The sequence below is a fragment of the Nycticebus coucang genome, chromosome 22 (assembly GCF_027406575.1).
Source record: "Nycticebus coucang isolate mNycCou1 chromosome 22, mNycCou1.pri, whole genome shotgun sequence".
Lineage (NCBI taxonomy): Eukaryota > Metazoa > Chordata > Mammalia > Primates > Lorisidae > Nycticebus > Nycticebus coucang.
Window position 1 is genome coordinate 47,779,838 of NC_069801.1, and position 25,424 is coordinate 47,805,261.

Consider the following 25,424-nt stretch of genomic DNA (forward strand, 5'->3'; position numbering starts at 1 on the left):
TCTACATAGCACAGGATCATTAATTCATCGATCTTATTAGATTTCCTATTTTTAAATTGTGGCATGAAAAGACTGCCTTTTATTTAAAAAAAGAAAGAAAGAAAGAGGGGAAGGGAAGGGAGGGAGGGAGGGAGGAAGGAAAGAGGATAGGAAAGGAAAGGAAAAAACAGCACCAGGCAAGACACAGTATCTCACTCCAGTAATCCTAGCACTCTGGAAAGCCGAAGCGGGTGCATTGCTTGAGCCCAGCAGTTTGAGACCAGCCTGAGCAAGAGCGAGACCCCCATCTCTACTAAAAATAGAAAAATTAGCAGAGGGTCGTGGTGGACACAAGTAGTCCCACTAGGGAAGCTGAAGCAAGAGGATCACTCAAGCCCGAGTTTGAGGTTGCTGTGAGCCATGATGATGCCACCCACGACACTCTACCCAGGGTGATAGAACGAGACTGTCTCAAGAAAAACAAAAACAAAAAACCAGCACCAAAGGTCTAAATTGGAATAGAGTCTATGTATTTTAATATTTAAAGGCACTCTATAAATATAGAATTCAATCTCAAACCTAGAATCCCTTAAAACCTTTACTAAAAATATTCATACCAGTTATATTCTAAGCACTTTACAAATATTAAGTCATTAAGTCCTTAAAATAATCTCATGAGGTAAATACTATAATCCTCATTTTACAAAAGAGAAAACACATTGCTTTGGTCTTGATAAAGTTTCCAAGATTAAGAAATTAACCAAGGTCACAAAGTTAGTAAGAGACCATACTGAATCCAAACAATCATCTAAAGTACGCAATCTTACCTACTCCATGCTCCACTGTTTCCCCAATGCCTAATATTAAGCCTTCAGGAAATTAAAATACTTTAAAAAAAATTTTTTTTTTTTTGTAGAGACAGAGTCTCACTTTATGGCCCTCGGTAGAGTGCCCTGGCATCACACAGCTCACAGCAACCTCCAACTCCTGGGCTTAAGCGATTCTCTTGCCTCAGCCTCCCGAGTAGCTGGGACTACAGGCGCCTGCCACAACGCCCAACTATTTTTTGGTTGAAGTTCAGCCGGGGCCGGGTTTGAACCCGCCACCCTCGGTATATGGGGCCGGCACCCCATCGACTGAGCCACAGGCACCGCCCTAAAATACTTAAAAATTTTTAATTAAGGAGCTCAAGCTGGCTGCGGACAGTGCGCGCCCCCTCCGGCCTCCCGCTACCTGTACTCGCCGGCGTCCCGCGCGCCCTCTTCTGCTCCATGGCTGGCCAGCGGTAGTAGCAGCAGCCGGCCAGCGGCTACGACCACCTGGTGACAGGGGCAGCTCGGGCGGGCTGGCCAGTGAGCGCAGGGCGGCGAGCTCGGCGCCAGAGCCGCCGTGGTGGACAGCCACAAGCTCGGTGGCGCTTGCGTAAATGTTGGATGTGTACCCAAAAAGGTAATGTGGAACACAGCAGTCCACTCTGAATTCATGCACGATCATGTTGATTACGGCTTTCAAAGTTGTGAGAGTAAATTAAATTGGCGTGCTATTAAGGAAAAGCGAGATGCCTATGTAAGCCGCCTGAGCACCATACATCAAAACAATCTAACCAAGTCCAATATAGAAATCATCTATGGCCGTGCATTATTCACAAATGATCCCCAGCCCACGGTAGAGGTCAATGGGAAAAAATACACTGCTCTGCACATCCTGATGGCCACTGGTGGTGTGCCCTCCATTCCTCAGGACAGCCAGATCCCTGGCGCCAGTCTCAGAATAACCAGGGGTGGATTTTTTTTCAGCTGGAAGAATTGCCTACTTGCAGTGTCATAGTTGGTGCAGGTTATATTCCTGTGGAGATAGCTGGGATCCTTTCAGCCCTGGGTTCTAAGACGTCACTAATGATAGGGCATGATAAGGTACTTAGAAATTTTGATTCCATGATCAGCACCAACTGCACGGAAGAGCTGGAGAATGGCGGTGTAGAGGTGCTCAAGTTCTCCCAGATCGAGGAGGTTAAAAAGACTTCATCAGGCTTGGAACTCATCACGGTTACTTAAGTTCCTGGTCGAAAACCCACCGTGTCCATGATTCCAGATGTTGACTGCCTGCTCTGGGCCATCGGGAGGGACCCAAATTCCGGGGGTTTGAACTTAAACAAACTGGGGATTCAAACCGATGCCAAAGGTCATATATTAGTAGATGAATTCCAGAATACCAGCGTAAAAGGCATCTATGCAGTTGGGGATGTGTGTGGAAGAGCTCTTCTTACTCCAGTTGCAATAGCTGCTAGTGGAAAACTTGCCCATTGACTTTTTGAATACAAAGAAGATTCCAAATTAGACTATGACAACATCCCAACTGTGTTCTTGAGTCACCCTCCTATTGGCACAGTGGGACTCACAGAAGATGAGGCCATTCATAAGTATGGAAAAGAAAATGTGAAGACCTATTCAACCTCCTTTACTCCACTGTTTTATGTGGTTACCAAAAGGAAAACAAAATGTGTGATGAAAACGGTCTGTGCCAACAAAGAGGAAAAGGTGGCGGAATCCATAAGCAGGGAATTGGATGTGATGAAATGCTGCAAGGTTTTGCTGTTGCAGTGAAAATGAGAGCAATGAAGGCGGACTTTAACAACACGGTTGCCATCCACCCTACCTATTCAGAAGAGCTTGTCACACTCCATTAGGAACCTAGAGACTTGTAGACCCTCTGAAATGAACCAAGCAATCACATTCACTTTCTGTTCCAGTTTTACATACTGCTTTATTCTAATCAGGATCTTCTGATAGTGGAAATTTTTAGTACAACAGAAAAAACAAATCAGAATTTGTTGTGTCACCCAGGATTGATTTTCATTTGATCATGTCTCACAGTATTTTAAAGTTTTCTTTTTCTTTTTTCTTTTTTTTTTTTTTGAGTCAGAAACTCACTATGTCGCCCTCAGTAGAGTGCTGTGGCATCATAACTCACAGCAACCTCCAGCTGTTGGGTTTAGGCGATTCTCTTGCTTCAGCCTCCCGAGTAGCTGGGACTACAGGCGCCCACCACAGAACCCAACTGTTTTTTGGTTGCAGTTGTCATTGTTGTTCAGCAGGCTGGGCTCAGGCTCGAACCCGCCAGCCTTGGTATTTGGCCCATGCCCTAATCACTGAGCTATGGGTGCCGAGCCTTAAAGTTTTCTATTAAGAGCTCTGTGCTAGTTTATTTCTTTTCCTGTCTACCTTCATCCCAAATATAAAAAGCAAGTATAAAACTATGTGAAGTACAATTAGGTTAATGTACTTGAATGGATATAGCTTGTTCATTTTTATAGAGGAAGATGATGGCAGCTCTTTCGAGTTCAACAATGCAGGTGCACAGAATCTGTCTAGATTTTTTGAAGCATATTGCAAAGCTGCTTCCAGGATGTGACCTTTCTCTAAAGCATGTAACACAGGAGGTCTGCCTCCTTTATTTTATTCTTTTTCTTTTGTTTTATTAAAAATGGTTTGTACTATTTTTATGAGGTAATGTATATCAAATTTGGGAAAGACTTGAGGAAGCTGGTTAAATCTCTTCAGCTTAGAAGAGATTTCTGCTTTCCAAAGGAGGTGGATTCAGATACACAAAAGTCTCTTTCTCTGCCAAGGGTTTTATATGTCAGTGAATAATGTCAATATCTACATGTGTTCTTGCCATTTTATTTTTTCTGAAAACTTCCAAAAACTTGAAAATAAAATCAGTCTTATCAAAAAAAAATTTTAATTAAATGAAACATCAAAGAATCTAAGGCTAAGGTGGTTAACTCTATTGTACTAAAATTCCCCATAAACACTTGAATTTTTCATGAAGATCTTCAATAAAAGATCATGTAAACTTTGCTTGTATGTGTCCAGTGACAGGGAACTCATACTAGGGTAGACAATTTTTTTTTCAGAACTACTTTTTTAAAATATGCCCCCTTTAAATTTTTACCCTATTTCTTTTCTTTTTCTGTTTTTTTTTTTTTTTGAGACAGAGTCTCACTATGTCTCCCTCAGTAAAGTGCAATGGCATCACAGCTCACAGCAACCTTGAACTCTTGGGCTTAAGCAGTTCTCTTGCCTCAGCTTCCCAAGTAGCTGAGACTACAGGCGCTCACCACAATGCCTGGCTATTTTTTTGTTGCAGTTGCCATTGTTGTTTAGCTGTCCCAGGTCGGGTTTGAACCTGCCACCCTTGGTGTATGTGGCTGGAGCCCTCACCACTGCTCTACGGGCGCCAAGCCCTTTTACCCTATTTCTATTCTATCTTCTAAAGTCACACAAAATTGATGTAAAAGCTAGTCTGGCTCTCAGTGTACCACTTTTGCTCTGTGATGCCTTCTGCCATGTTATGACACCGTACAAGACCTCCCCCGGAAGGTAATCATTCATACCAATCTTGGACTTCCCAGTACTTCCCAGTACTGCAAGAAATAGATTTTCTTACCTTTTAAATTATTATTATTATTAAAATAAGAATCTCACTCCATTGCCAGGCTAGAGTGCCATGGCATCAGCCTAGCTCATAGCAACCTCAGCTCCTGGGTTCAAGGGATCCTCCTGATTCAGTCTCCTGAGTAGCTGGGATTACAGGTACATGCCACAATACCTGGCTAATTTTTCTATTTTTAGTAGAGACTGGATCACAGTCTTGCGGGCTGGTCTTGAACTCCTGAGTTCAAGTGATCCTTCTGCCTCAGCCTCTTAGAGTGCTAGAATTCTAGCAGTGAACCACAACACCGGCCCAGAAATAAGTTTTTTTTTTAATAAAGTACCCAGACTATGATATTCTGTCATAACAATGCAAAGCAAACTAAGACAGAAAACTGGTACTGAATAGTGGGCCCATTGCTAATGATAAATACTTGAAAATGTGAAATTGACTTTGGAACAGGGTAATGGGTAGAGAATGGAACAATTCTGAAGTGAATACTGGAAAAACCTACATTGCTGTGAATAGAATATTAAGGATGATTCTGGCAAGGCTCAGAAGAAGAGAAGGGTCGGGAAAATCTAGAACTTCTTAGAGGTTACTAAGGGTTGTAATCAAAATGTTGATAGAGGCTTGGTGCCCATAGTTCAGTGATTAGGGTGCTGGCCACATACACCAAGGCAGGGAGGTTCAAACCAGCCCAGGTCCGCTAAACAACAATGACAACCGCAACAACAACAACAACAACAACCACAAAAAATAGCCAGGCGTGTGGCGGGTGCCTGTAGTCCCAGCTACTTGGGAGGCTGAGGCAAGAGAAGCACTTGAGCCCAGGAGTTAGAGGTTGCTATGAGCTATGACGCCACACCACTCTACCAAGGGTGACATAGTGAAACTCTGTCTCAAAAAAAGATGTTGATAGAAATATGGACAGCGAAGGCCATTCTGATAAACCTCAGATGGAAATAAAGAACAAGGTGTTGCCACCTGGAATAAAGGCTATCTTTGTTATAAAGTAGCAAAGAATTTCACTGTCTTTATGTTCATGCCCTAGGGCTTTGTGGAAGGTAGAAGTTAGGAGTGATGAAATGGGAATTCTAGCAGAAGAAATATATAAGAAGCAAAGCATTCAAGATGCTATGTGGTTACTTTTGACTGATCACAGTGAGATACAGAACTAAAGGAAGGATTTAAAGATAAAATTTATAATGAAAAGGGAAGCAGAACACAATTATTCAGAAAATTTACAGGTGGGCCACATAAAAGGGGGTAAAAAGCATGTTCGTAGCTGAGATATCAGTTACTAAAGTTATTAGTATGGCTAGAAAGGAGCCAGGTGTTCTTCAGAAGGACAATGAGAGAAAGACCACCAACGCACTTCAGAGGTCTGCGAATGTTTCAGGCCCAGAGGGCAGAGGGCGGAGTGACTGCGTGGGATGGCCTGGAGCACCCTCCACAGCCTAGATGCCCAAGGCCACTTCGTGACTCTGTTCCCAAATCTCAGCTGCTCCAGCTGTGGCTCAAGTAGCTCCAAGTGGGGCTCAATCTACCCTTCTAAAAGGTACAAGTTGTAAACCTTGGTGGACCATCTTGTAGCTCAAGTGGGCCCAGATGTGGCTCCTGGCACTGCTCCAGAGGGTGCAAGTAGTAAGCCTTGGTTTACTAAGGGTGCAAGTAGTAAGGCCTCATTCTGCCAGCATGAAGAAGAGAAGAGCTGTGGGGTCAGGGTGGGCTCCACTAGATTTCTGAGGCTATACTGAAAAGCCTAGGGGCTCATGCAGAAACCTCCCACAAGGATAGAGCCACCATGGAGAATATCAACCAGGATCAATACCTGATACAGCTGTAGCAAGGATGGGACCCCTAAACTGTCAAGCCACTAGCCATATGCAATGCTCTCCTGGAAAGCTATCAACATTGGACTCCAACCTAGGAGACCAGCCACGAGGGCTGTACCCAGCATAGCCATATGGGTAGGGCTGCTTTGTGCCCTGGGGGTCTACTTCCTGCCCCTTTGTGCACAGGATACTAGACATGAAGTCAAAAGACATTGTTTTCTAGCTTTAATATTTTGGGGGGGGGGACAGTCTCACTCTGTCACCCTGGGTAGAGTGCTGTGGTGTCATAGCTCACAGCAAGCTCAAACTCTTGCCTCAGCCTCCCAAGTAGCCGGGACTACAAGTGCCCATCATAACACCCTGCTAGCTTTCCATTTTTAGGAAAGGTGGCAGTCTCATTCTTGCTCAGGCTGAGCAAAGGAAATCTCTTTCCTTAAGCTAAGGAAATCCACTTTTCTGGGCCTCCCAGAGTGCTAGGATTATAGGCGTGAGCCACCATGCCTGGCCCCGGCTTTAAGATTTAATGTCTGCCCTGCTGGATTTTGAACTTGCTTGAGGCCTGGTCCTACTTTCTTTGGAATTGTCATATGCATCCTATGCTTGTCCCACCACTGTATCTTGGAAGTAACTTGTTTTGATTTCACAGACTCTCAGATAAGACTCTGAACTTTGAAGATGGTGCAAGAATGAGTTAAAACTTAGGGGGTATGGGAATGGAATGATTATATTTGTAGGTTACAAGGAAATGGGGATCCAGGAGAAGAATGCTATGGCTCGAATGTTTGCTCCCCCAGAAACTCATGTTGAGGTGGGTCTTGGTGGCCCACACCTGTAATCCTAGCACTCTGGGAGGCTGAGATGGGAAGATTGTTTGAGGCCAGGAGTTTGAGACCCCAGCCTGAGCAAGAGTGAGACCCCTTCTCTAAAAACTAGCCAGGTGTAGTGAAGGGCACCTGTAGTCCCAGCTACTGGGAAGCTGAGACAAGAAGATCACTTAAGCTCGGGAGTTTGAGGTTGCTGTGAGCTATGACACCACAGCACTCTACTGAGGGCAAAAGAGTGAGACTCTGTCTCAAAAAACAAAAAAAAAAAAAAGAAAGAAAGAAAGAAAGAAACTCATGTTGAAACTTAATCCCCAATGTATAACAAAAGTATTAAGAGGTGGGGCCTTTAAGTGTTGAATGGGACATAAGGGCTTTTCCCTCATAAATGGATTAATCCATTGGATTACTGGGTTATCACAAGAGTGGGTCTATTATAAAAGCCAGTTTGGCTCTCAGCATGTCTCTCTCACTCTGTGATGTCTGACCTTCACCAAAAACTGACCAGAGGCTGCTGCCCAATCTTGGACTTCCTGGCCTCCATAACCATAAGGAATAAATTTATTTTGTTAAAAAATAAAATCACGGGCGGCGCCTGTGGCTCAACGGGTAGGGCGCCGGTCCCATATGCTGGAGGTGGCGGGTTCAAGCCCAGCCCCGGCCAAAAATAAAAAAAAATAAAATAAAAAAAAAAAATAAAATCACACAAAATTATTCTTTTCTTTTACATTGCTGTCCATAAAATATGTGAGGAGACCAATTATGTTCTAACCACTAGCCCCCACATTAAACATTCTATTTTCTTCAAAATTTCTTCATGTACACAGTGGAATTTCCTCACATTTCTACTTTTTATTTTCTGGACATGCTCCAATTTATCTTATCTCTCTTAAAGTGCACCATTTTTAAATGGAATTCCATATTCAAGTATTATTTTGATCACAATAGAGTAGCACCATTTCCCTCCATTTTAAATATTATTCCCCTAGATAAATATTGACTTTTTTAGACAGAAAAAACATACAGATTCACATCAAGTTTATTATAAAATAAAGCCTCTAAGATTTTTCCATATATGCTGCAGATAATAAACAGAGTTTACTTGTGCAATTGATTTTTGAACATAAATTTAAAATTATTTTTCCTTATGAAACTGCATTTTGTTGGAGATAAGTTCCTCATTTTGGTCTGTTGATATCTTTTAAAACCCTCATTTAACAAATTAGCTAACCCTTCTAGTTTTTCTCAATCATACTTGATTGGGACATTTATGATGTTTATCCAAGACAGTCATTTAAACATCAAACATGAAAGAAACAATGCTATGCTGCTGGCTCTTTTTATTTTATTTTATTTATTTTGAGACACCGTTTCATACTGTGGCCCTCGCTAGAGAGTACAGTGGCATCATCATAGCTTATTACAATCTCAAACTCCTGGGTTCCCAGGATCCTTCTGCCTCAGCTGCCAGAACAGGCCCAATCGACCATACCCAGCTAACTTTTTCTATTTTTAGTAGAGACAGGGTCTCCCTCTTGTTCAGAGAGGTCTTGAACTCGTGACTCAAGGGATCCTCTTGCCTTAGCCACCCAGAGTGCCAGATGACAGGCGTAAGCCACCTTGCCCAGCCTGTACTGCTAGCTTTTAAAAACTTTATTAAATAAACATTTTCTTTTACAACAGCTTTAGATGCTCAGAATTATTATTAGGGTAGTATAGAGATATACCTCACATCCAGTTTCTCCTATTACTAACATCTTCCATTGTTAGTATGATATACTTATCACAATTGATGAGATATTATCATTATTATTATTATTATTTATGAAGACAGAGTCTCACTATGTCCCTCTGGGTAGAGTGCCATGGAATCATGGCTCACAGCAACCTTAAACTCTTGGGCTTAAGTGATCCTCTTGCTTCAGCCTCCTCTTGCCCAGCCTCTTGCCTCAGCTGGGACTACAGGCAATCTCCACTTTTAGGAGAGCTGGGGTCTTGCTCTTGCTCAGGCTGGTCTCGAACTCCTGAGCTCAAGCAATCCACCTGCTTTGGCCTCCCAGACCGCTAGGATTATAGCCATGAGCCACCATGCCCAGCCCAATATTGATCATTATTAACTGAAGTCCATAGTTTTCTCAGGTTTCCTCCATTTTTTCCTAATGTCCTCTTTCTATTCTAGGATCCCTTCCAAAATACTACATTATATTTAGGACACTTGTCTTTGGTTGTGACACTTTCTCAGACTTTCCTTGTTTTTGATGACTTTGAAAGTTATAAAGAGTACTAGTCAGGTATTTTGTACCTCAGTTGGATTTTACCAGATGTTTTTCTTAAATAGAGTGAGAATATAGGTTTTGGGGAATAATACCAGAGGTAAAGTACCATTATCATTATATAACATCAAGGATACAAACTATCAATATCACTGTTTATCTTATCCTTCATCCCCTGGATAATATTTGTCATGATTCTCCACTGTAAAATTATTCTCTCTCCCCAGAAAAGTTTCTTCTTCTTTGTTTTTTTTGTGTTTTTTTTGAGACAGAATCTCACTATGTTGCCCTCAGTAGTGCCATGGCATCACAGCTCACAGCAACATCCAACTCTTGGGCTCAAGCGATTCTCTTGTCTCAGGCTCCCAAGAACCCCGTTTCCCCGAAAATAAGGCATCCTCCAAAAATAAGACCTACTTACAGGAAAGATAAGACATCCCCTGAAAATAAGACCTAGCACATCTTTGGGAGCACACCTTAAAATAAGACACTGTCTTATTTTCGGGGAAACAGGGTAGCTGGGACTACAGGTGCCTGCCACAATTCCTGGCTATTTTCTTGTTGCAGTTGTCATTGTTGTTTAGCTGGCTCAGGCCGGGCTGGAATCCGCCAGCCTCCCTCAGTACATGTGACTAGCACTGTAACCACTGTGCTACTGGCGCCAAGCCCCCATAAAAGTTTCTTTCCATAGTATACTCTTTCAAAGAACATCAGTGGCATTTAGATCCCATCTCCCCAAGAGCAGAGTATCTACATAAATTACTTGGAATTCTTCAGAATGGGATATTTGTCTATCTCCTTGTGTATTAACTTACTCAGTAATTTATTTATGTCAGTATGCACTCATGGATATTTATTTCATTCTTTTGGTTATAACTGAATACTACTTTATTAATTTTGTTGCTCAAATTCTTCTAACTTTGGCCAAAACAATGAATCCAAAGAATGTCTAGTCTTAATAATAAATACTTAAACTTTATATCAAGAAATACATAAACCTGAGGGACATAAAAGAAACAGATCAAGTAGTAACAAATCTTATATATGTGCATAGAAAAATTCTAGTTCTCCTTTCATTAATTAATAAATTCAATACATTCACAATCAAAATATTTCTTGGAACATTTAAAAATTCTTCTGACAAAATTAATACATGAAAGATCTGTTTCCAGCAAAATGTCATTGTTAGTATGACAATGAATACAACAAATATAATTTTTAAAACTTTTCTGGGCATTCAATAAAGTGAAGGAAATTCCCAAGAGCCAAAATAAAGACACAGCAATAAGAAAACTGAATTTTGAAGTGTTAATAAATGCTAATGTGGAGTTTGCATTGAAATTAAATGCCAATAATAACTCTAATATTGAAAGGCAGAATGGGGAGCCTGCTCCAATGTGAAAGAGTTGAACTTGGGACTCTAACTGGAGTTCCTGAGTGAGGTTAAAGTTGTCCCACATCTATAGCACTCCTGGTTCTCGTCAGTTGCCTTTTATCTGATAGCACAAGTTTTCTTTGAAAGAAAGCAATCCCAGCTTAGACCTCGTGATTCTATAAATTGAATTTAATAAGTTCTACAAACTCATAATACCAAACACACAAGGAAACTAGTCACTATGAGGAAAATGACAAGTTTACACATCCAGAAACTTCATATATAAGAAGACTAGTAAAAAAAAAATACTATGGTATTAATACATAGTAAAATGTATATTTAGTCTTCTTCCCTATTTTCTGGCATATGATTACTAAAACCTGTAGCATTTTTTTTTTTATTGTTGGGGATTCATTGAGGGTACAATAAGCCAGGTTACACTGATTGCAATTGTTAGGTAAAGTCCCTCTTGCAATCATGTCTTGCCCCCATAAAGTGTGACACACACTAATAAAACCTGTAGCATTTCTAAAGTAATGGATCTTTGTATGCTAATGAGTTGACTGATGGCTGGCAGCAGCGGGCAGCTTTATGATAGGAAACGGTCACTGGAAACACCAAGGCAGGGATTTTCAATCTTACCCCCAAACTCTGGGGAGGAAAGTGGTACTGAAAGTTAAATAAGTCATCATGACCAATGATTTAATCAATTATGCTTACAAAATGAAGCTTTCATAATAACTCAAAAGGAAAAGGTTTGCAGGACAGCTGAACACTTAGAAGTTCCTGGAGGGTGACAGGAACAGGGTGGCATCAGCTTCCCTTCCCATACTTGATGCTTGCATCTCTTCACCTGCATCCTTTATGAAAAAAACTAGTAAGCATGAATATTTCCCTGGGTTCTGTGAGTCATTCTAGCAAACTAATTGAATCCAAGGAGGGATTGTGAGATCCCCAATTTATAGTTGGTAAGTCAGTAGCACAGGTTTTTTTAAAAACCCTGGAAATCCCACAATCCCATTGTTAAGCATTTACCAAAGAAAAAAGTCATTTTATCATAAGGACATTTGCACTATATTGTTTATTACAGTTTACAATCGCCAAGATGTGGAAACAATCTAAATGCTCATCAGGCGAGACGCAGTGGCTCACGCCTGTAATCCTAGCACTCTAGGAGGCTGAGGCAGGTGGATTGCCTGAGCTCAGGAGTTTAAGACCAGCTTGAGGGCGGTGCCTGTGGCTCAAAGGAGTAGGGCGCCGGCCCCATATGCTGGAGGTGGTGGGTTCAAACCCAGCCCCAGCCAAAAACTGCAAAAAAGAAAAGAAAAGAAAAGAAAATAGGTGTGTCTGTAAATACCTCGGATAGATGAGGGTCAATAAGGGTCAGATCCCATTCTTAAAAAAAAAAAAAGACCAGCTTGAACCAGAGGGAGACCTCATCTCTATTTAAAAAAAAAAAAAAGCAAGCCAGGGGCAGTGCCTTTGGCTCAGTGAGTAGGGCGCTGGCCCCATATACCAAAGGTGGTGGGTTCAAACCCAGCCCCAACCAAATCACAACAAAAAAATAGCTGGGTATTGTGGTGGGCGCCGGTAGTCCCAGCTACTCAGGAGGCTGTGGGAAGAGAATCGCCTAAGCCCAGGAGGTTGCCGTGAGCTGTGACGCCATGGCACTCTACTGAGGGCGATAAAATGAGACACCGTCTCTAAAAAAAAAAAAAGCTGGGTGTTGTGGTGGGCACCTGTACTCGCAGCTACTTGGTAGGCTGAGGCAAGAGGATGAATCACTTGAGCCCAAGAGTTTGAGGTTGCTATGAGCTGTGATGCCACAGTACTCTACCAAGGATGAAAAAGTGAGACTCTGTCTCAAAAACAAATAAAATAAAATAATGAGACTTTTTTTTTTTTTTTGAGATAGAGTCTCAAGCTGTCACCCTCAGTAGAGTGTCATGGCATCACAATTCACGGTGACCTCAAACTCTTGGGCTTAAGCAATTCTCTTGACTCAGCCTCCCAAGTAGCTGGGACTACAGGTGCCCGCCACAACGCCCGGCTATTTTGTTGTTGTTGTTGAAGTTCTCATTGTTGTTTTAGCTGGTCCAGGCCAGGTTTGAATCCACCAGCCTCAGTGTATGTGGCTGGTGCCCTACCCATTGAGCAACAAGTGCAGTCCATAGTGAGACTTTGTCTCAAAAAAAAAAAAAAAAGACTCACTGAAAGGTCAGGTAAAATGTTACCACTAAATTATGTATACATTTTTAGACATACTGCTATTGCAGACAGACTATAGCATACTGTAAATATAACTTTTATATGTGCTGGGACACCAAAAACTTTGTGTGACTTGCTTTAATGCAATATTCATTCTATTGTGGGGGTCTGGAACAAAACTGGTAATATCTGAGGTAGACTTGTGCATTGTGTGATTTTGATAGATTTTGCCAAACTGCCTTACATGGAAATGCAGTCTATGTAACATCAATAATGACCGTAATTAAGAATGACTATACACCCACATCTTCACCAACATGTAGTATTTTCAAATTTTTTTCTTATTTGGAATATTCAAGCTTTCTATTTTTTCCTAATTTAATTTTGGTAGGATATATGTTTCTAGGAATTCATCTATTTCTTTTAAGCTATTCAGTTTGTTGGCATACATTCAGTTTGTCCCTTATGATCCTTGTTATTTCTGAGGCATCCTTTATAAGCTGTTTCTTTCATTGCTGATTTTATTTGAGTTTTTTCTTCTTTGTTAGTCTAGCTTAAGGTTTGTTGATTTAGTGTATCTTTTCAAAAAGCTAACTGTGGCTTGGCACCTGTAGCACAGTGGTTACGGTGCCAGCCACATACACCTAGGCTGGCAGGTTCGAACCCAGCCCAGGCCAGCTAAACAAGGACAACTTGCAGTAAGAAAAGAGCTGGGCGTTGTGACAAGCACCTATAGTCCAGCTACTTGGGAGGCTGAGGCAAGAGAATTGCTTAAGCCCAAGAGGTTGAGGTTGCTGTGAGCTGTGATGCCACAGCACTCTACTGAGGGTGACATAGTGAGACTCTGTCTCAAAAAAAAAAAAGCTAACTCTTAGACAGTTTTTTCTATTTTTTAAAATCCTCTCTTTGATGTATTTCTTCTCTAATCTTTATTGTTTCCTTCATTCTGTTAATTTTGGGCTTACTTTGTTCTATTTCTAGTTCCTTGATGTGTAATGTGATGCTATTTGCTACCTCTCTTCTTTTTGCTACACATAGAAGCATTTATCACCATCAACTTCCTTCTTGGTATGCTAAGTCTTGATGCATCCTATAAGTTTTGTTATGTTCTATTTTTTTTATTTGTCTCACAATACCTTTTAATATTTTCTTTTTATTTCCACTTTCACCCAAGAGTTGTTTGAGCAATTGTTTAGTTTCCACATATTTGTGATTTTTAGTGTTTTCTTGCTCTAATATCTAGTTTTATTCCATTGTGGTCCGAAAAGAAACTTAGAATGATTTCAGTCTTCCTTGATTTGTTAAGATTTGTTTTGAAACCTAACATGATTTGTCCTGGAGAATGTTTCGTGTGTGCTTAAGAAAAATGCGTAATCTTATGTTGTTGGGGGAAAAATTTCATCATATCTATCATGCCCATTTGTTCTATAGTGTTGAAATTCTCTCCTTTTAAAATTGCTATTCTGTCTGGATGTTTTATCTATCACTCTCTGTGGAATATTCAAGTCCCCTACTATTTTTCTGTTATTGTCAATTTTTGTCTTCAGATTTGTCAATTCGTGCCTTAGATATTTGGGTTCTCTGATGTTGAGTCAGTACATATTTGTAACAGTTGAATCATCCTGTTTAAATGATCCTTTTGTAATTAATTGTATAATGACCTTCTGTGTTTCTACTGACAGTATTAGACTAAAATCTAATTTCTGTGGTATTAGTATAGTCATCCTTAATTTTTCTTGGCTACCATTTGCATGAAATGCCTTTTCCCATCCCTTTATTTCAGCCTACATGTGTGTTTTAATCTAAAGTTAGTCCTCTGGGAGGCCAAGGCAGGTGGATTGCTTGAGCTTCAGAAGTTCAAGATCAGCCTGAACACTCCCATCTCTAAAAATAGCCTGGCGTTGTGGTGGATGCTTATAGTCCCAGCTACTTGGGAGGCTGAGACAAGAGGATCACTTGAGCCCAAGAGTTTGAGGTTCCTGTGAGCTATGACAGCAAAGGAAGGAAGGAAGGAAAGAAGGAAGGGAGGGAGGGAGGGAGAGAGAGAGAGAGAAAGAAAGAAAGAAACTCTATAGACAACCGTATTGCTGGATCTTGTTTTTTCAAATCATTATGCCACTCTATGCCTTTTGATGGATGAGTTTCATCCATTTACATTTAAAGTCATTATTGACAGCTGAGGGCTTACTATTGATATTTTGTTGTTTTGTCTCTTTTGTGATTGTCTTGTCCCTCCCTTCCACTCTGTTTATTCCTTTGTTGTTTGATATTTTGTAATAAATTTGCTTTGATTCTTTTCTCTTTGCTTTGTGTATAGGATTTTTCTTTGTGATTAGCTTGGAGCTTGCAAAAAATACCTTGTATTTATAACAGTCTATTTTAAATTTATAATAATTTAATTAGCATATAAAAATTTAGACCTTTACTCCCTATCCCCACACTTTGTATTCTTGTGGTCAGAGTTTGCTTCCTTTTATGCTGTGCATCATTTGACAAATTTTTATCAAACTTTTTTTTTTGGTAGAGACAGAGTCTCACTTTATCGTCCATGGTAGAGTGCTGTGGCGTCACACAGCTCACAGCAACCTCCAACTTCTGGGCTTAGGCGATTCTCTTGCCTTAGCCTCCCTAGTAGCTGGTGCCTGTCACAACGCCTGGCTATTTTTTTTTAACTTTTTTTTTTTATTAAATCATAGCTGTGTACATTGATATGATCATGGGGCATCATTCACTAGCTTCACAGACCGTTTACCAAGTTTCACATATACCCTTGTAAGATGCAACCCTGGTGTAATCCCACCAATCCCCTTCCCTCTACCCACCTACCTCCTCCCTCCCCTCCCTTTCCCCCTTCCCCCTATTCTTAGGTTGTAACTGGGTTATAGCTTTCATGTGAAAACCCTAAATTAGTTTCATAGTAGGGCTGAGTACATTGGGCACTTTTTCTTCCATTCTTGAGATACTTTACTAAGAAGAATATGTTCCATCTCCATCCATGTAAACATGAAAGAGGTAAAGTCTCCATATTTCTTTAAGGCTGCATAATATTCCATGGTGTACATATACCACAATTTATTAATCCATTCATGGATTGATGGGCACTTGGGCTTTTTCCAAGACTTAGCAATTATGAATTGGGCTGCAATAAACATTCTGGTACAAACATCTTCGTTATGATGTGATTTTTGGTCTTCTGGGTATATGCCCAGTAGAGGGATTACAGGATTGAATGGCAGATCTATTTTTAGATCTCTAAGTGCTCTCCATATCTCTTTCCAAAAGGAATGTATTAATTTGCATTCCCACCAGCAGTGCAAAAGTGTTCCCTTTTCTCCACATCCGCGCCAACATCTCTGGTCTTGGGATTTTGTGATATAGGCTAGTCTCACTGGAGTTAGATGGTATCTCAAAGTAGTTTCGATTTGCATTTCTTTGATGATTAAAGATGATGAGCATTTTTTCATACGTCTGAAGGCCGCGCGCCTGTCTTCTTCACAGAAGTTTCTCTTCAAATCCCTTGCCCAGCCTGTGATGGGAACCCTTGTTCTATTCTTGCTAATGCATTTGAGTTCTCTGTGGATTCTGGTTATTAAACCTTTGTCGGAGACATAACCTACAAATATCTTCTCCCATTCTGAGGGCTGTTTGCTTGCTTAACTTACTGTGTTCTTGGCTGTGCAGAAGCTTTTTAGTTTTATCAGGTCCCAGTAGTATATTTTTGAAGCTGCTTCAATTGCCCAGGGGGTCCTCCTCATAAAATACTCGCCCAGACCAATTTCTTCAAGGGTTTTCCCTGCACTCTTCTCTAGTATTTTTATAGTTTCATGTCTTAAGTTTAAATCTTTGATCTAGTGAGAGTCTATTTTAGTTAATGGTGAAAGGTGTGGGTCCAGTTTCAGTCTTCTACAGGTTGCCAGCCAGTTCACCTAGCACCATTTGTTAAACAGGGAATCTTTTCCCCACTGAATGTTTTTAATCGGCTTGTCAAAGATTAAATAACGGTAAGTAGCTGGATTCATCTCTTGGTTCTCTATTCTGTTTCAGACATGTACTTCTCTGTTTTTGTGCCAATACCATGCTGTTTTGATCACTATCAATTTGTAGTATAGTCTGAGGTCTGGTAGCATAATTCCTCCTGCTTTGTTTTTATTTCTGAGTAATGTCTTGGCTATTCGAGGTTATTTCTGATTCCATATAAAACGAAGTATTGTTTTTTCAAGATCTTTAAAGTATGACAGTAGAGTTTTAATAGGATTGCATTGAAATTATATATTGCTTTGGGTAGTATGGACATTTTAACAATGTTGATTCTTCCCAGCCATGAGCATGGTATGTTTTTCCATTTGTTAATATTTTCAGCTATTTCTTTTCTTAGAGTTTCATAGTTCTCTTTATAGAGATCTTTCACGTCCTTTGTTAGATAAATTCCCAAATATTTCATCTTCTTTGGCACTACTGTGAATGGGATGGAGTCCTTAACTGTTTTTTCAACTTGACTATTGTTGGTATATATAAAGACTACTGATTTATGAATGTTGATTTTGTAGCCTGAGACATTGCTATATTCCTTGATCACTTCTAAGAGTTTTATAGTAGAGTCCCTAAACGCCTGGCTATTTTTTTGTTGCAGTTTGGCCAGGGCCGGGTTTGAACTTGTCACCCTTGGTATTTTGGGGCTGGCGCTCTGCCCACTAAGCCACAGGTGCTGCCCATTATCAAACATTTATATTAGGATTAAAAGTAATTTAGATCCCATGCTTACAGTCTTATATTAAGACTACAATATTCTACTTACATTTACCTACAATATTCATGCTTTTTTTTTTTTGAGACAAAGTCTATGTTGCCCTTGGTACAGTGCTGTTGCATCACAGCTCACAGCAACCTCAAACTCATGGGCTTACGCAATTCTCTTGCCTCAGCCTCCCAAGTAGCTGGGACTGCAGGCACCTGCCACAACACCCAGCTATTTTTTTGTTGCAGTTGTCATTGTTGTTTAGCTGGCCCGGGCTGGGCTCGAACCCGCCACCCTCAGTGTATGTGACTGGTGCATAATCACTATGCTATAGGCACTGAGCCAATATTCATGCTTTTATATCCTTTCATTTGCTCTTTAGTTTGTTTTCATTTCAATTTGAAGAACTAAGTGCCATAGCATTTCTTGTAAGGCAGGACGAGTAGCAATCTACTCCTTTAGTTTTGTTTATCTAAGAAAGACTTTATCTCCCATTCATTCGTAAAGGCTAATTTTTGCCAGATATAGTATTTTTGGTAGGCAGCTGTTTTCTTTCAATTCTTTAAATGTATCCCACTCTCTTCTGTCTTGTAAGGTTTCTTTTCTTTTTCTTTTACTTTTTTTTTTTTTTGAGACAGAGCCTCAAGCTGTTGCCCTGGGTAGAGTGCTGTGGCATCACAGCTCACAGCAACCTCCAACTCCTAGGCTCAAGCAAGTCTCCTGCCTCTGCCTCCCAAGTAGCTGGGACTACAGGCGCCTGCCACAAAGCCTATTTTTTTTTTGGTTGCAGCCATCATTGTTGTTTGGTGGGCCCAGGCTGGATTTGAACCCGCCAGCTCAGGTGTATGTGGCTGATGCCTTAGCCGCTTGAGCCACAGGCGCCAGCCCTGTCTTGTAAGGTTTCTAAGGAGACAGTCACTGATGGCCTTATGCAGGATTAGCTTATATGAGATGACTTAATTTTCTCTTGTTACTTCCAAAATTCTCTCATTGTCTTTTACTTTTGATAATATAATTAAAAAGTGTAGTATTCTTTGAGTTGATCCTCTTTGGGAATTTTTAAGCTTCCTTAATCTGGATGTCTATTTTCCTCCCAAGAACTGAGAATTTTTTTAGCCATTATTTCTTTAAATAAGTTTCCTCTTTTTCTCTCTCTTCTACTTCTAGTACTTTCACCATGTATATATTAATTTGCTTGATATGTCATAAATTCTATAGACTTTCTTCACTCTTCTTCATTCTTTTTTCATTTTTCTCCTCTAAACAGTTTAAAAAGACCTGTTTCAAGTTCACACATTCTTTCTTCTGCTTTAATAAATCTGCTGTTGAAACTACTGTATTTTTCATATGAGTCATTAGGTTCTTCAGTTCCAGAATTTGTTGGGTTCTTTTTTATGAGTTCTATTTTCCTTTTATTATCCTGATTTCATTGAGTTGTCTATAAATATTCTCTTGTTACATGTGAATTTCTTTAAAACAATTATTTTTGATTCATTCTAAGCCAATTCATAGATCTCCATTTCTTTGGGGTGGGTTACAGGAAAATTATTTTTTTTATGGTTTCAGATTTTTATTATTTTTATATATTTTTTGTCATTGTTGTTTAGCTGGCCCGGGCTGGGTTCAGACCCGCCACTCTTGGTGTATGTGGCTGGCGCCCTAACCACTGTGCTATGGGCACTGAGCCAGGAAAATTATTGTGTTCCTTTTGTGGTGTCATGTCTTCTTGACTTTTTACTGTGTTTGCTTATCATAGCCTTGTGCTGTCTTCTACACATTTGTTGAAGTAGTTACCTCTTCTGCACTCTCCTGAATGGCTTTGGTGAGGAAAGTTGGTGCAAGGATGCTGACTGGTGGGCCTCCAGCCTCTAGGACACACTAGAAATGGCAAGAGTAAATACCTTTGTGTTATTCCTGATCTTACAGACAAAATTTCATATCTTTTGTCATAAAATATAATGTTAATAGTGTTTTGTCATAGATGTCCAGTTTGAGGGAGTGCTCTTCTATTCCTGGTTTATTGAGTGTTGTCTTTCTTCTTAATCATGAAAGGGTGTTGAATTTTGCTAAGTGCTTTTTTTTTTGTAGAGACAGAGTCTCTACAAAAGACTCTGGCCCTGGGTAGAGTGCCGTGGCCTCACACAGCTCACAGCAACCTCCAACTCCTGGGCTTAAGTGATTCTCTTGCCTCAGCCTCCCAAGTAGCTGGGACTACAAGGTGCCCACCACAACGCCTGGCTATTTTTTGGTTGCAGTTTGGCCGGGGCCGGGTTTGAACCCGCCACCCTCGGTATATGGGGCCGGCGCCTTACCGACTGAGCCATAGGCTCAGTGCTTTTTTTAATGTATCTATGAAATGACTCTGTGGTTTTTATTGTTCTTTTAAAATGGTATCTTATAGTATATGTTGTACTTGTATTCCTGGTGTAAATTTCACTTTGTCATGAGGTATAATTCCTTTTATAAGAAGCTGAATTTAATCTGACAGTATGTATTCATAATAATAGTTTATATTTACAAAGGTACTGGAGAGAAATTGGCCATTAAGCTTATCAAGTATACCTCATTGGCCAGAGGTCTTGGCTCACAGCTATAATCTTAGCCTTCTGGGAGGCCAAGAAGGAGCTCAGGAGTTTGAGACCAGCCTGAGCAAGAGTGAGACCCCATGTCTACTAAAAATAGAAAAATTATCTAGGCATTATAGCAGGCTCCTGCAGGAGGATCACTTAAACCCAGGACTTTGAGGTTGCTGTGAACTAGGTTGATACTATGGAACTCTAGTCTGGGGCAACAGAGTGAGACCATGTCTCAACAACAACAACAATAACAAATGCCTTATACATTATGAACTGCTTCCCTCTTGCTAGTTTCAAGATACTCTCAGACCTCATGTATATATGTAAACACACACAAAGTTGGACAATTATGTTTGTGGACTTATCCTAGAAAAAGTGCTACATAACCTCGTTAGTGAATATCACTATGGTCACCTTCAAGGTACTCCACTTGGAAAGCTATGCACCTAGTCCACCCTTCGAAGCAATTTTGGAACTCTTTTTCTGGAACGGCCATCAGAGCTGTCATGGTATACATAGATCATTACAAAAGTTTTGAGACAGACTGTGTTACGGTCTATTATTTCACTTCCAAGAAACATAGACAACAGCATCCTTTCTGATTCACCCATGTAAGTTTCAACTTGCTCTGCTTATTGGTACTGCTGGGAGGGCTTTATTTATTTCTGTCTGCATATATTTTACATTTCTTGATTCTTGTGTATCTCAAAGTTTCATAATGACCCAAATATACACGTGCACAGTTGGCCTTTGAACAAAATGGTTTTAAATTGTGCAGCTCCCCTTATACACAGACTTACTTCCACTGTTGCCACTCAGGGGACAACAAGACCAAACCCTCCCAATCCTCCTCCTTTTTAGCCTCAGTGTAAAGACAAAGAGGATGAAGACCTTCATGATGATCCACTTACATTCAAAGAAGAGTAAATATCTTTTATCTTCCTTATTATTTTGTTAATATTTTCTTTTTCTCTATATTACTTTATTGTACAAGTATAGTATATAATACATACAACATACAAAATAGTAATAATAATATATTATTGGTAGGGTTTGCAATTAATAGTAGGCTATTAGTAGTTAATTTGGAGGAAGCCAAAAGTTCTTTGGGGATTTTCAACTGTGCAGGGGTCAATGCCCCAACCTCTGTGTTGTTCTAAGATAATCTGTGTTTATATGACAAAAATGGAAAGAAAAACAGGTAATCTATCAAGCATAGTAGGAGACTTCATTTACTGTTTTTACTATTATAAAACAGATAAAAATACCACATTAATGCATAATTTAATGAATTATTTAAAAGTGACCTCCCTTAAAACCATGTCAGAAGAACATACAATTTTTTGTGTTTCTCTGTCCTATTTCCTGCAAGTTGGCAGCCAGATTCAGAGGCATAAACAGACCCAGAGTCACTCACTTTGACAAAACCATAGATAGTGCTGTGGTCTTCCATTAAGAATTCATCATGATTATTGCTGTTGAACACTAATAACCATTAATTCACTGGGACTTCCAAAATAGTGGTATGATAATTCTAATTGTTTTTTTTGAGACAGAGCCTCAAGCTGTCGACTTGGGTACAGTACCATGGCATCACAGCTCAGAGCAACCTCCAACTCCTGGGCCCAAGCAATTCTCCTGCCTCCGCCTCCCAAGTAGCTGGGACTACAGGCCCCCGCCATATGCCTGGCTATTTTTTGGTTGCAGCCGTCACTGTTGTTTGGCGGCCGCCAGCTCAGGTGTATGTGGCTGGCGCCTTAGCTGCTTGAGCCACAGGCACCGAGCCGATAATTCTAATTTTTTTATTAGTTGAAACACTTCAATAAAATGATGCTTCTCTTCATCTATTATTTGATTACCTTGTTAACTAGCATTACAAGATGTTCCAGTCTCATCTTGCACATTTCTTGAAATGAACCATCTTTCTAAGAAGCCTCGGTTTCTTTGAGTGGCAAATATTAATTTAAGACGACATGTGGGGTTGCTTATTATCACTAGGTTGGTCATTTTCTAGTCTTTATTGGACAGAGCTAAGATACATACCCATGAATGCACATATACACATATAAATAATATCTCCTAAGTTCAAACTAATAGTTCCATTCAAATTTGGTGCTATAGAGTTTTTATGACCCCTTCTATCTTCTGTATTATTCTTTATTTCCTCTTCTCCTATTAAGACTCTGGGTTCTTAAAGATACAGGTGATGATAGTAATTATTGGAGATTGTAATATATCAGTAATTGATAGATTATACAGATTGTAAAATGCAGTAATATAGAATGTTTGAGCAACATTGCTTCTCAGTCTTTTGACTAAGATCATGTATAGAATATTTGAACATAATCAAGTTTTGTTTAGTGGGAATACTTAAAACATTGCATCTCAAACTGAAGAATTCATGTGTCAATTAGAAAACGTATGGCATGTTTGAAAAAGTATAATTCAGGCCAGGCATGATGGCTCATACCTGTAATCTTAGTACTCTGGAAGGCCAAGGCAGGTGGATCTCTTGAGCTCAGGAGTTCAAGATCAGCCTGTGCAAAGGTCAACACTCATCTCTCCTAAAAAAGAGAAAAATTAGCTGGGCATTGTGGCAGCCACTACACTCAGCTTAAACAGGAGGATTGCTTCAACTCAGGAATCTGAGGTTGCTGTGAGTGAGACTGATGCCGTGTTACTCTAGCCTGGGCAACAGTCTCAAAAAAAAAAAAAAAAGTATAACTCCCTTATTTATGAAGGGATAGTTATAAGGTGCAGGTATAGGACAATCACTAGGGATAGTTAAGTAACCCTGAGCTTAATACCAGTAGTACCCAAATCATCACCACCCCTATACCCAAAGAGACAGAGAAGAGAGTTTACCATAATTTGAAGGGAAAGAATTGTGTAGAATTAGCTATCTTTAGAGGCATAATGGCCTTTAGTCAAGAGACACGGCCAGGTAACCTTGCAGGAAGAAACCAGGAAAATAAATACCTATGTCTTACTAGCCCTCTAATCTCCTGTGGGGATCTTTCACTGGAGTCCTTATTCTGGTACCCTCCTGACTGTGTCCATGTTTTTTTCCACTGCTGTATTCCCAATACAGAGGCCAAAGTGATTCTGTTAAAATCAATTGCACACGAACTTTATGGCCACCCTGTACAAAGCAGATCATGTTACTCATCAGTTCAATATCCTTCAACGGTTTCCCTCTCAAGTAGAGAAACAAAGTCCTAAATATGACTCACAAGACCCTTTATGACCTGACCCCCTCTTATTATCGCTTATCTTAACATTCTATGTTCACTTCCTATATTCTGTTCCTGCCACACTGGCTTCAAGGCCTCTGCACTTGATATTCCATTTGTTGGAATGAATTTCCCACAAATATGATTGCCTCTTTCCCCAACCTCCTTCAAATATGATCCTGCCTGACCATCCTACCAAAAATTGCAACAGTTCCCACCACTATCCCCATCCCCTACTTTAATTTCCTATTCAACTTATTAATTAATGTACAACATATTTTACTGATTTATATTTACCAACCAGAAGGTAAACTCTATGAAGATGGGAACTTTTGTCTGATTTATCCTATGACTCACACAAAGTAAGTAATCAACAAACATTTGTTGGATTAATGAATGGAAGGATATGATTTAAGAAGTAATAATCTAGGCTGGGTGTGGTGGCTCATGCCTGTAATCCTAGTACTCTGGGAGGCCAAGGCAGGTGGATTGCTTGAGCTCAGGAGTTCAAAACCAGCCTGAGAAAAAGTTAGAACCCATCTCTAAAAAAAAATAGCCAGGTACTGTGGTAGGCGCCTGTAGTTCCAGCTACTTAGGAGGCTGAGGCATGAGGATGGTTTGAGCCCAAGAGTTTGAGGTTGCTATGAGCTATGACACCACAGCACTCTACCAAGGGGACAAAGTGAGACTCTGTCTCAGAAAAAAACAAAAAGAAGTAATTTTATATCCACTCAAAAATGGCTTATATATTTTCATGAGTTTGCATAGTGTTTTCCTGAACTGTTTACAGTTATTAATGCCACCCTTTGCTTGATAATCATAATTTAGAACCTATCTATTCCACTAGAATGTTGCCTGCTTTTCCTCCACCCTGTAAATGGGGCTAAATGAACTTGAAGGCAAAGGCCCGAATGTACAGAAGAGGAGCTGGGCATGGACTATGGAATCAGACAGAGCTGGATTTACATCTCAGATACTCCCCTTGACAGTGTAGGTTACTAGACCTCTTTGGGTCTCTATTGTTGTAAAGACAGTGTGAAATAGTTGGAAGAGCTTAGGGACCTGAGTCTTAGATTACAATCTAGCTGTGATTTGGGACAAGTTGTTTAATATGAGCATCTCTCTGTTTCAAATTCTTCACCTAAGCTCAGCGCCCAGATCCCAGTGGTTAGGGCACCAGCTTCACACACTGAGGGTCGCGGGTTTGAACCCAGCCTGGGCCAGCTAAACAACAATAACAACTGCAAACTCCAAAAATAGCCAGGTGTTTTGCCAGGCGCCTGTAGTTGCAGCTACTTGGGAGCCTTAGGCAAAAGAATCGCTTAAGCCAAAGAATTGAGCTTGCTGTGAGGTGTGACACCACAGCACTCTACTAAGGGTGACATAGTGAGACTCTGTCTCTAAATAAAAAGTAAACTTAAAAAAAAAAAAAAGGCTCGTTGCCTAAAGCTGAGTGGCTAGGGCACCAGCCACATACACCAGAGTTGGCGGGTTCGAATCCAGCCTGGGCCTGCCAAGCAACAATGACAACTACAACCAAAAAATAGCCAGGCGTTGTGGCGGGCACTTGTAGTCCCAGCTACTTGGGAGGCTGAGGCAGGAGAGGTAGTCAGTAAATGTTAATTTGTAGTACTGGATAGTCATGAATTTCTACCCCAGATAACTTTGCTTGTTGGTGAAAAATAGTACTCTATAATAGTACTATATAATTATTTTCTCCTCATGACTGCTATTCTTCTAAAGAGGGTAAGTGCGGCACCTGTGGCTCAAGGAGTAGGGCGCCAACCCCATATACCAGAGGTGGCCAGTTCAAACTTGGCCCAGGCCAAAAACTGCAACCAAAAAAAAAAAAAAAATCATAAAGAGGCCAGGGTAATTGTGTTTCAATATTACTATGTACTAATAACCTGTATCACCGGCCAGTGAAAGCAGAAGCATGTTCCTATTAGCCA

General features: G+C 40.3%; 1 protein-coding gene and 1 pseudogene across 1 annotated transcript in view; both read left to right on the forward strand.

Annotated features, from left to right (window-relative positions):
- The window catches only part of C22H1orf185 (chromosome 22 C1orf185 homolog), a 114,326-nt gene that overhangs the window by 34,570 nt on the left and 54,332 nt on the right, over nt 1-25,424 (forward strand). The gene's annotated exons all lie outside the window — the stretch shown is intronic.
- Nucleotides 1,323-2,665, forward strand: LOC128575447 (glutathione reductase, mitochondrial-like; annotated as a pseudogene).